Source organism: Lepidothrix coronata, unplaced genomic scaffold (genome assembly GCF_001604755.1).
Source record: "Lepidothrix coronata isolate B3197 unplaced genomic scaffold, Lepidothrix_coronata-1.0 Scaffold46, whole genome shotgun sequence".
Lineage (NCBI taxonomy): Eukaryota > Metazoa > Chordata > Aves > Passeriformes > Pipridae > Lepidothrix > Lepidothrix coronata.
Window position 1 is genome coordinate 5660411 of NW_016690226.1, and position 12544 is coordinate 5672954.

The following is a 12544-nucleotide window of genomic DNA, read 5'->3' on the forward strand; positions in this document are numbered from 1 at the left end:
CCCTCTTAAAGGGAAGTAAGAGACACTTCTTTTCATGAATTTTTATTAAACCCTTGAGGCTCAAATAGGGAGCCCAAATTAGAAGCATAATCACTCAAATGACCTCTACAGTCAGTGGACTGAGTTGAATCATATTCAGTAGGTAACTAAGACCTGCACTAATTAAAAAAAGGGAGCTATGGACAGATGAACAGCTCCCTCCAGATGACTCCCTAGCTGCAGCCTAAAGGTATCTGGGGAGATTCTGAGCCTCCGTGCTGCCTTCCAACTCACACAGGTGGCCACATTTGCATTTCTTTAGATAACTACCATGCTTTCCTTCAAATCTCATTTCTCTGCCACAACACATACTTGGCTGGAGTAGGCTCGCAGCATTGCTTGTGACTCTAGTCTTTCTTCCTAACCAAAATTCATTCACAGCTGCCCTGTGTTTCCATAGACTCTCTCAATGACTTCACATTACATTTCTGCTATGCCCAACAAAGATGGACACTGATCTCTTGAAATTATAGCAATTAGAATATTAATAACATTAACGAATAAAATACGTCAAGAAACTAATTGTTGTGTTTGTTATCCATCACTTTCCTGACAGAAACTCTCCTAAAAAATAACAGGAATTGGAGTGATACAGAAATCACTCCCTTTTTATTTCCATACAGTAAATAAAGGAGACTACACAAAGAAGAGGGAGGAAAACAATTAGTAGCTGTCCATCACATTTCTCTTCTTTGATTGAAAGAGAAGATGACAACTGTACCTGCTGGGTAGAGTTTCACTGAGCTGTTATCAATTTTACTCTGACTTCTCAGGATAGTTCTCTCAGTATAACTGTGCACAGATCCTTGCAATGCACTTTCATCTGTGTGAAAATAAACATGATGTTTTCAACGTCAAGTATGACTTACCTTTGTACGAAAGAAAAAAGGAAGACATAAGGCTTCAGAGATAAAAAAAATACTCAATTCACAAGCTCTAGGGCACAGCAGCAAACCTTTCTCAAGCACTGTGTAAAATGTTGCATTCTAAGCACAGGATTTTATGATTACGGTACTAGACTTAAGTATCTGAAGATCACCACATTATTAACTTCTAGGTAAAAATAATCCGTGGTAGTAAAAATCCTTTGAAAAGTGATATTTCCTTTTCTGGTATAACTGGCAATAACTAAGTTTAAACAAACACTTCAAATTTCAAATTTTATGACAGAACAAGTTTGAAAACAACAAGGAAAAAGATGCATACTATTTTGACATTAAAAAAGGGAAAGGAAATGAAACTTTCACAAACAGTTTTTAAACAAAGAATGTGTGACTGTCCTGGTTTCAGCTGGGATAGAGTTAAATTTCTTCTTAGTAGCTGGCACAGAGCTGTGTTTTGGATTCAGCATGAGAATACTGTTAATAACACAGATATTTTAGTTGTTGCTAAGTAGAGCTTACTCTAAATCAAGAACTTTTCAATTTCCCATGCTCTGCCAGCGGGGAGATGCACAAGTAACTGGGAGGGAGCATGGCCAGGACAGCTGACCCGAACTGGCCAAAGGGATATTCCATACCATGGAACGTCATGTTCAGTGTATAAACAGGGGAGAGTTGGCTGGGAGCCACTGATCACTACTCAGGGACAGGCTGGGCATTGGTCAGCGGGTGGTGAGCGTATTGTACATCACTTCTTTTTTTTGGATTTTATGCCTCTCTCTCCCTCTCCTTCTCTTCTTCATCATCATCGTCATCATCACCATTATTACTGTTCTTATTTTATTCTAATTATTAAACTGTTCTTAATGTTTTTATCTAAATCCATGGGTTTTACCTTTTTCCAATTCTCTTCCCCATCACCCTGGGGGGTGGGGAGCAAGCAAGCAGCTGTGCAGTACTTAGTTGCCAGCTGGGGTTAAACCATGACAGTGACGTAAAGAGTATGTCTCTAAAATCATATTCTCATCTAAACAGCAATGCTGATAGTGCTTCTTTTTCAAGTGAAATTTAAGTTATTATATACCAAGTTCTGATTGCAGATGGATGGAAAGTGATAAAGAACTCAAGCACAGTGTTTGCAATGGCCAGACAAGCAACGCCACAAATCAGACAAATAACCTTGACATTTGCTGAACAAGTCTGCTATTGCATCTGCAAATCTGCACAGACAAACCAAACACAGAGCTGCAAAAGAGCCTTTAAGGCACTGTCAGGATGCTGGAAAAGAAATCATGGGCCTGTAGGGTTGAGCAGGGGAAAAGTAAGAGGGGCTTGCAAAACTAAGATATGGATAGGCCTAAGAAAAGGAATGTTTTATACTAATGCTGTTTCCCATTTTAAATTAAGAATGCAGCCTTACATGGCATGTCTAGAAATATATGAACCAATATCTATGCACAAACATTTAAAAGACACAATGAAGGGAAAAAAAAACAAACAACAAACCAAAACCAGTTTTCTTAAACTGTTCTTTGTGGACCAATTTGCAAAGTCCTTTAGTAAGGATTAATATTTTCTTCAGCTGCAGTAAAGAATCTTCATTTTTTGTAAAAATATGCTTACTGTCCTCTTCTCTGCTTTTTCCTTCACAAGGGTTTTACAGTAAGAAATATTTAGCAAATCTCTTTGCATTAACAGTATCCAAGGCTATGTTGTGTATGGGGAGATAGTGACAGCAATGACAGCCAGTTCAAAGATAATGTTCCTCTTCCATGGGAATTCCCAGCATTTTGAAATTGCCTTTCATTCCATGAGAGAAACTATCATTTCAAAACAGATTACAGAAAGAACTAATAATGTTAAAGCATCTTAATTTAAGTGCAGCTCTTTTTATTAACCTCCTTTCTGGCTTCAATGAGGCAACTTGGGTTTTCAGAGAATGTGCTTCATAATTTAAGGGTTAATTAAAACTACCTTTTTCCATTTTAATCAGTTTCACAGCCTTGGGCTGTCATAGAGCTTGGTTCACAAATTGTTGGCTTCATGCATTTGCAGATAGAGGCTACTTTTAGAACTATTTAATTAGTAGCATTATTTCTCATCATTGCTTTTATACCTGTTAAGAGAAGCAAGACTGCTTCTTTGTAAAACAACAAAGCAGAAAAGCGTCGAAGCATAATCACTTTACTGACTTGTGAACTGCCTTTATCTTGCTGTCCAAACCTCCTCCTCAGTCCCACTGCATGCAGTTGTTTACCAGGTAGCCTCTATTCAGTTACACCCTCACAAAATTGCAAATGCCAGGTTTTGAGTTCATAAGGTTGCCCTAACAGAGGCCTATAACATAACATAACATGTTCCCTGAATGGAAGTGGGAATAAAAAACTATCTTCAGTTAAGCTGATCCCCTTATGTTTTACTAACTGCACCAACAGGCTATACAATACACAAGCCCTAGCTCCAACACATAAATTAGAGCGTTTGATGTGGAAATGCATGCACAAAACTAGGAAGCTGTGAAGGAGAGAGAAAATGGCTCAGAGAAGAGTTCTACCACACAGTTTTCATCTCTATATGACCACGGTTTGCCTAGACGGGAATTCTGTCTGTTCTACTATTAGTTTGAGCCTCCTGTTCCCATTAGGCTCTGAAACACTACAAAATAATCCTACAGTGCCCCAGTCAGAACTCCCCAGAGCTGTACACCAACACTAACTGCAGTCTGTCTACAACCATTTTTGCAGGAGGCATTACTGAACTGTGCAGTAATAAGCAACTAGGGAGGTACCTTGGCAGCAATCTCTCAAGGCACAGTAAGAACACAGAGAAAGGGACTGTGAGACTTAAAACTAATTTTGGAAAAACTTTGAGAAAATAGATGGTTTCTTCAGTTTTGCTCTCTTCAGTTCCAGTCTCCAAATCCATAATGCTCAGTTGCTTCTCCTCATCCTACCATGGTCTCATTGTTAAAAGGATTGAACTGAGCAACAAGAATAGACACTACAAGGGTCCTGTTGAACTTCAGAAGCATCTCACTTGGTCTTTAACACTAAGTTTCTTTTAAATTTTGTCAACAACGCCTAGATATTTATTTAATGATTCATGCTAATTCAATGCTTAGACCAGGCTCTGACTTTGGTTTTCGAAATTGGGTTGCCCAAAATTGGCTCTTGTCTACAAGACAATCGAGAGAGAAACAAAGCAGAAATGGTAGCTTGAAGAAAAGAAGTGAGATTGAGGTTGCAAAGAAGCAAGAGATGACCTGAACAGGAATGACTGTGTGGAACAATTACTTGAGTTCAGTGAAGCATCACAAGGAGCCCATGTGTAGCAAAAGCAGGTTAGAGCCCCACCAAAAATTTGAACTTGCCACTGGCAGAGCCTGAAGAGCAGCCAATTTCATTCTCAGGTCCTTCCCTCCTCCTCCATCCTGCATTTCCAGTTCAATGTTTCCACCCTCAGGAAATGGGAACATTATGTACCACTAATACTTCAGCAGAACAGAAATAGTCTTAAGAGGAAATGGGAAGGCCAAGCAGGTTATAGTAGAAAGATATTTCAGGCTCATAGCATCTCTTTCTAATGCATGTTTGTATTATTTTTCGTGACAGAGATGAAAGCAATAACACATAAATCTCAGAGTTCATCCTGCCTTCTCTGTGTCTCAAAGGCTTATTTATACTTCAGTGTGGATGCTGGGGCTCACTGCTCTTGTTACAACCATGTCCAACCTCAAAACCAAAGGATTACATTTAAAATGGAGAGAGTACAATACACCACTTCCTTTCCTTGGACACCAACCAGTCTTGGTTGTAACACAGCAGATCCAAGATGTATTTTCTGTCAGGAAGACAGTCCCTCCCCCACTTGCTGGTGAGACTGTAATAATAGAAATGAAAAGAGTGAGGCAGATATCTTTATCTAGACAACATCTGGCCTACGGTCCCAGTCAACTGTAGGATTTTTGTCTGTATATTTCTTTAAGCTTTCCTAGTTATTTTTTTAAATGACATCAGCAATAGGACTTCCAAGACTTTCTACAATCTACTTGGACCTTTGCTGGAAGAAAACATACCCTAATACTGAACCCGAAATGATCTACTTTGGGCAACTTGAACCATCCCTTTTACTTCGGCTGTGTTGTCTAGGATCCCGTCAACAGTCTCCCAAGTACTATAACCACTCCAGAGCAATCCCTTTTCAGTCATCATTAAGCTAGTTCTTTTTAATAGCATTTTAAAAATTCCATATAGTCTCCTGATCACTTCTGTTGGTCTTCACTGAGCTCCCAGCTCATCAGCGCTGTGACAGAGAAATTCCCACAATCAAATACAAATAGACTATGTGCATTTACATCAGGAATTGTCCAATTTCAACACCACAGGTTCAGAGACACTAAAGAAAATACAGTAGAAAACACCAGGCTGATCTGCTATGATCTGGAGGGTGGGGAACTAAGTTGTTTTCAAAAGAATCATCACCGTTTTAAAATAACTTTCTGAGCTTCTAGGGCAAGTTACCCTTTCCAACTCGGAGTTCTATACACATAACTCTTTATAATGCTGTTAGACACAGTGGGCTGGTACAGACCACTAGCTAAGAGAAGCAAGACAGGTATAACAAACCAACAAGCCTATTATAACCATTTAAATTATGGTTGTCCAGTAGGCGTTAATTTATCAGACAGAATAAGACTTGTTTTAGTGTAATTCTTTTAAAGAATTGAACATTTTTATTTTTAATCTGTTTCCAAAGTCAGATTTGCTTTCCTTACACTCTGTCATCACACACACTCTTTTGGGGGTAATTCATTAGGCATAATCAAAAGAATCTACTCAGGAAACAATTTTTAAGTTATTCTCTTCAGTCAACAGTGATTTATTTACTAATTTGATTTCATAGAATCATAGAATCATGGAATGGTTTGGGTTGAAAGAGACCTTAAAGATCATCTAGTTCCAACCCCCCTCCCATGGGCAGGGACACCTTCCACTGGACCAGGTTGCTGAAAGCCCCATCCAGCCTGGCCTTAAACACTTCCAGGGATGGGGCATCTACAGCTTGTCCAGGCAAGTTGTTCCAGTGCTTCACCACTCTCTGAGTAAAGAATTTATTCCTAATATCTAATCCAAACCTATCCTCCTTCAGTTTAAAGCCTTACGTATCCTGGTCAAAAGTCCCTCTCCAGCTCCCTTGTATCTCTTTTAGGTACTGGAAGGCCACAATAACATCTCTCCAGAGCCTTCTCTTCTCCAGTCTGAACAATCTAAGCTTTCTCAGGCTGTCTTCATAGAAGAAGTGCTCCAGCCTTCTTCTTGGCTTCCCCTGGGATGGCCCTCCCTTCATGGCCCTCCATCTTCTACCCAAAGTTAGTGCTTAGTGCTTGCAAGAACCTGCAGCTTCCTGAGACCACCTTCTAATTCCAGACTGGTAAAATTATCCATGAGAAACACACAACTGTCAACACAATTCTTCTAGTCAGAGTTAAGAGGACTTTTGACTAAAACAGGGAGCACAAATCATGCATCATTCCTCTTACGTTATTTCACTAAATGTGTTTCTGGTACTCAGCCAGGGGCCCTGAGCAAGAAGGTAGCTACAGTAAGGCTCAAAATGAAAATTAATTACTCTTCAGCACCTGACTCCACATACATGTCCCAGCAGAACACACCACCAAGGCACATGCAAACTAAGAAAATTCCCTCTGTCAAGAATCTATCTCTCTCCTAGATTTTAAGAGACCACTGACTTATAGTCAAGTCACCAGAATTTGTTCTCAAATCGTCTTGTACTGCTCCTTTATGTATTTCTAACATGCCTAGATACTGGAAGAGGAGAAGGCTACTAAGATCCTCTCTGCATTCGTAATAAAATGAACATTCCTCAACAGAACTCTTCCACTCCTGATACCATAGTGATGGCAGTGGTAACTGCTGGTATGGTACCCCCCTTATGAAGAACTCATGCACCAAATGGGATTAGCAAACTCACTGAAAAGTGAAAATGTCAGTACATATTCACATTCTCTTGCTGCTGGCACCAGCTGAAAGCCTACTGACATTAGCAAGGGAAGAGACCATCTGGGAGACAACTGCATGCAAACATCCCAATCCAGCTGTGCTTCCAGCAGCTTCTTCCTGGCTCAAACCCAAGCAGGAATAATTTCAAACATCTTCCTGGTGCAGAAAGCATTCCAGATTCTGTGTACTGGAACCAAATTGATCCTAGCTGTGAGTGAAACTTAACATTTGGAAACTCAAACAGTTTTATAAACAGTCCAATTTGAATTTCCAAATTGAAATTATTCAAAACCTGCCCAGAAATCTCCACAATACTGTCCCTCCTGTGACATCCCACTCTCTTTTTAAAGAATAGTTAGGAAGATAAGAGAGTTCTGCCAAGGAACTTTGTTTCCATTTGTAGACATCCTCAGGATCTGAGAGAACCTGTGGTAAGCCTGATGCTAAAGGCCTCCACACAGGCGTCTGTATCCTACACACTGCCTCTGAAGTGGTCAGCTGGGCCAAACAGATTCATATCATGTGAGTGTTTTGCAGTAAGTGGGAGAGAGATCAGGTCATCTAGGGAGCTTTGAAAGCTTTACAGTAACTTGAAGAAACATCAGTATGCTAAAACAGAAATGTTACAAAGAGTCAGTAGTCCTCAGTCTCCAGCTTCTAGGGTTTAATTACATGATTTAGACACACTGGATATTTTCCAGAGACATGGTACAGAGCAAAAAACTGCACTTGGAAACTGCAGAATCAGCAGAGGAATCATTTACTTGGCAAGCTTAAGCAGACAGAAAAAAAAAGCCTCTCTGAAAATGAAGTCATATATGTTTCAATATGCAGGTCTGGGCTGGCGAGAATTTCCATCCTAAGGTGAATCAAGACCTTAAGGACTCAGCCTTTATATGTAAGGCTATAGTTTTCAAACTGGATAGGCTGTGTTCTTATTGTATCCAGCATCTTCTCTCTTCCCAGGACAGCACTTTTTTTCTCCTCTTTACCCATTGCTGTGTGCACATATGAGCATGCACATGCACACATGCATATGGGAGTGGGGGCGTGCATGTGAAACGTTCGAACAAAAATTTTCTTGACAAGCAAGCCTGAGTAGCAGAATGCACAGGGGCCTCTGAAGGCATGGAAAATTGAAACCAGTGACTAGAAGAGCTTTTTTCAGAAGTGGTCTCAAGAACAATCTTGAGAAGTAGGACTTCTGTGACAGAAGCATCAGTCTGCTCGATAGTGACTTTTTAAGAGGCAATACAGTGCCTTCAGTGGGTCAGTACCCCCATAAAGAACACACTTCTTAATTTTTTTTAAATACAACCTATGTTAACAGTACACTTCAAATAAAATTCTACTCCTGGTGGCAGAGGAATATTTCTTGAAAGCACAACATGCCTCTAAGAACAAAGTACTAGTGTAGTTCTTCTTTGTTAAGTTTGAAGCTCCTTGTATAAATCAAAGGTGAAAAGAGTGACAACATGAAATGGAATTTTCTTACTCAGATTTGCTGGTCACATGTTAGAGTGCCATGGATGACATGAGTAACTAAGGAGTTTTTATCCTTTTGGGGGTCTGTTTATACAACACAGACAACACTGGAAACAGAGAGCTAGTTTGTTGCTGTGCAACATCTACAGAATTATTTACAGAATAATAATGTTAAACTTGTGCACACCGCAGAAGTCCATGACACCGGATGGTTGCCAAAAAGAGCAAATATGGGGAGAAGAGGGATGTTTGGCCCAAGTCATGCTCAGCCCAAGACTTAACACACAGAAGCTAAATTAGTAAGGTTGCAAAGAGTTGGAAAACCACTGAATGTGTGGAGTCAGTAGCTGGAAGAAATACTTTAACTCTATCGCTTTAAGATGATACAAAACTCTCTAACAAAACATAATTTTTTATTTTTTTAAACAGTAAGATATAACACTAATATAATATTAAAGCAGGTTTAAGAAAAAAATTACAAAATAATGACAATATTTATAGGAGGCTCATCAGTTTCCCCATAAAGTTTTAATCAGCTTTTCACAGAAATTAGTCTTTTAGCTTCTGGAAAAAAAGAATTACATGTTTATGACCAAGAACAGCCAACCTGGAACATTCTTAATAAACACATTTTCATGATAGCACCCTTTTTGGGGGATACTGACCTTTTCTTTTGGTGGCTAAACCGCACTATAAAGCTCTAACTTGACCATACACACCACTTTGTACTTCTTCCATATTCTACTGTTCGTGTGTGCAGTAAACATGTGCAATGTGGCCACAGAAATGAGAATTAAAAATAAACTTTGCAACCTTAAATGTGCTCCAAAAGTACTTTGTAGTCATCTGTAGGGACTTTAGGATAACCTCTGCACTGCTGAGGGATAATGAATGAAATACAAGGAAAGAAGGTTTTAGGGAGAGTGGATCTATAAAGGGGAGCATTCCTGAAGCCAGAGGAAAAGCATGCATAAATTTTGTAACAGTGCAGGTATCCAGGGAAGGAGAGTTGACCACAAAACCATTTTATCTTAATGGAGGCACACAAGATAAGGGGTGAGAAATTATACTTATCTCTTACATGATTCTCTGCATATGGCAAATACAATGTCAGAGGGCACAAAGAGGGATGTGAATTTGTACAGGCATAAAGAAGACAATTCTCAATGGACTGAGGGATCAGCTCCCTTGTCGGACACATCTGCTGGAAGCCTATGGGAGCGTGCTGAAGAATAAGCAGCTGTCTCATTGGAGCCACCACCTCCCTTCCCCCAAAAAAGGATTTACACTGTGTCATTGGTCAGCCCGCAAGTAAAATACGGAAGGAGAAGAGAGTAACGGCCTTGGGCAAAAAAAAAGACAGGAGGCATCGCTCCCCCAACCCTCTCCAAAAAGTCTCTATAACCCAAGCTGTTCTTGCCACAGATAACAGCTTGGAAGAGCTGAGAACCTCAGAACAATGCAAGAAGACATGCCCTTCTGCAGGGTTTCTGTGGTTAAATTAGAGAGATACAATCCTAGTTCATACAATCTCCAACATCCCACAGTAATGGTCTTTCAAAATGCATGGCCATGTAAACAATTCTTAGCAGCTCAGTGTAAGTGCAAGAAAGTCAAATAGGAGGGAACTCAGAAGACAGGAAAAAAATATTTAGGCTAAGACAACATACATGGAAAAGGCAGGAAAGGAAAGGATGCAATTACATGCAGTTATCTGAAGACTGACAAAACACTAGCAAAATAAACTGAAGTACTGGCAAGGTGTTGAATTTATGGAATGAACTTCTAAACAGAAACAGACAGTATTTTCTTTCAGCACCGAGATGGGGTAACATCAATGGAAAAGGATTATTAGATTGTGGATTATCTTTTCCTTTCCTTCTCCCAAAGGAACCTCAGCACTGGAATTATTTCAAACTGGGAATAAAAAAATAACTAAAAATAGTCAATAAATCTTGTATTAATGGCTTAGGGCAGGTGGATCAGCTGTGACTAAACAAGAAGTGCACCCAGTTTCATGTTTCTGATTAGAACCTACATAACAAGGAAAAAGGGAGCCTCCCTCCATCCCAACTGAAGCTGCAAATGTGTTTCTGTATCAGATGCATCTGGTGGCAGCAACTCTGCTTGACTTTGTTGTTTCCATTTGCCCTCTCACTCTCATTCCTCATGAAACTGCATTACTTGGTACTCTGATAGTGATGGATGACCCTTGGGACATTTGCTTCCACGTCTTTACTCTCTGACTTTTAGAACTTGTAGGAGAGGCAGGTGATATTCACCCTTCTTCCCAACCGAGTGAGTGTAATTGCAAGAGAAATTTCAGAGTAAGTGAAATCATCTCAGTAGATCCACAAAAGGCAAATTTAAAATTACCCATCACAACAGCCCCTCCCACATTCACAGATTTATTTAGCTCGAGTAGTAGTAACTTGCATCATCTCCTTGAAAAATAGGTTAACATGGTTTTTCTCTGCCACAAGCACTCATACAGCCATCTGTCCCCCAAAAGAGCACTGAACAACCCTACCCACAGACAAGGCCACACAACCTTCCACGTATCGTTCCATGAGAATCGGGAACCTACACCAGCATCCATCCATCCCTACTTCAGAGACTTCAAAGGCAGCAATTCCTTATGGCTCTTCAGAGAGCTAGAGGGAGAGGGAAACAACGGGCATGGGAGCACACCAAAAGCACCATGCATCTGTGGAACGTGTCTGTGTATGATAGTAATTTCCGTGAGCAGAGCAGCCGACCCGATTCCCCACATCTGTCCTCTCCGTGCCCACAGACGGCACCTGACAGCAGAGGTGCGCTTGGGGGAGGGTCACAGTAACGCAGCCTTTCAACAGCATACACCAGAAGAGGAGAAAAAACCCCACACAATCTGAGGAGTTTTAATCCCTCTCGAAGTAGTACTCGTTTGTTCTGTGTCTGCCCCTCCCTCGGATGGCAGAGACCGGAGAGTGTACCCGCGACCACGGCCCGCTCCGGTCGGGCTCACAATGCCCGTCCCCGCCGGCCCGATCGTCCGCCACGGTACCTTGTGCAGGACTCCAGCAACACCCTTTCACTTCCCAGCATTACTCGAGCAGTTTTCGCAGGAGCCCTTCCCGATAGAGCCGTGCCGACCGGCCTCCCGGCATCAGAAAAGTTGGACAAAGACCATTTTTCATCGCGCGAGTTGCACCATCCCGACGGGCCAGCGCAAGCTCCGCCGCTTTGTCCCCCGGCCCCAGGCACAGCCTCTGGCTCTCGGTCGATGCCTTTCAACAAGTCGGATGCTCGCCAGCAGTCCCGATACTTGCGCTACTCTCCAAGCCCTTCTCCGGGAACGTCCTCTCCCCGCCCAGGATCTCCCTCCTCCAGGAGTCTCTCTTCCTCTCTCTTCCCAGGATATGCCTTGTCCCTTTCTCCGGGCTCCTCTCTCTCTCTCTCTCTCCCTCTCTCTCTTTCTCTCCCCCCTGCCTCCCTCCCCTCTTCGCCGTGCCCCTCCTCCATTCTCTCTCCGCCCCCCCGACCTGCTTTCCTTCGCAGAGGCCCAGCGACGGCAAAAGGGGGTGGGGGCGCTGCGAGACCCCGCGCTCCGGGGCGGCTCCAGCCACTCCTGTCACTTCCGCGGCCATCGCCATCCTCTCTCCCGCACAGCCCCGTCGGCTCCCTCGTCCCCCGCCGCCTCAGGCTGCCTCCCCTCCGCCGCCCGCCCCTCGCAGCCGCTCGGCTGGGCGGGCCCCTGGGCGGCACCGGCGATGCCGGGCTGTGCTGCTCGGGCTCCCTCCCGCTCCCCCACCCGGTCTCTTCCAGAGGGGGGTTTTCCAAGTGGGTCTTCCCTCGCCGCAGCATCAAGGTTGCGGCCGGGCGCCCTCTGGGGATCTCGAGCGTGGCTGCAATTGCGCCTGCCCCAGCCCCTGCCCAAGCCCCGGCCCCCGCCCCTGCCCCTGTCAGGTTCAGGTCAGGAGGGACAGATTGGCCGTACAGGACTGATCCTTGGCCAGTCTCTCTTGACACTGTTGAAGTTCATGTTACTATGTAGCGTCTCCTGCTGTTCGCGGCAACCCCGCCTCAAGTTAAAGCGTATGTGCTTACTTGTGTTCTACCTCCAAATGCTCTCCCTCT

General features: G+C 42.7%; 1 protein-coding gene across 2 annotated transcripts in view; it reads right to left on the reverse strand.

Annotated features, from left to right (window-relative positions):
* The window catches only part of EPHB6 (EPH receptor B6), a 69456-nt gene extending 57367 nt beyond the window's left edge, over positions 1 to 12089 (reverse strand). The window contains exon 1 of one of the 2 annotated variants that reach the window (XM_017814842.1): positions 11950 to 12089. The gene's annotated coding sequence lies outside the window, so the exon portion shown is untranslated. Of the gene's footprint in view, positions 1 to 11471; positions 11826 to 11949 lie in introns of those variants that run through there. The other variant, XM_017814841.1, reaches the window with a different exon arrangement.
* Positions 12090 to 12544: the final 455 nt, after the last annotated feature.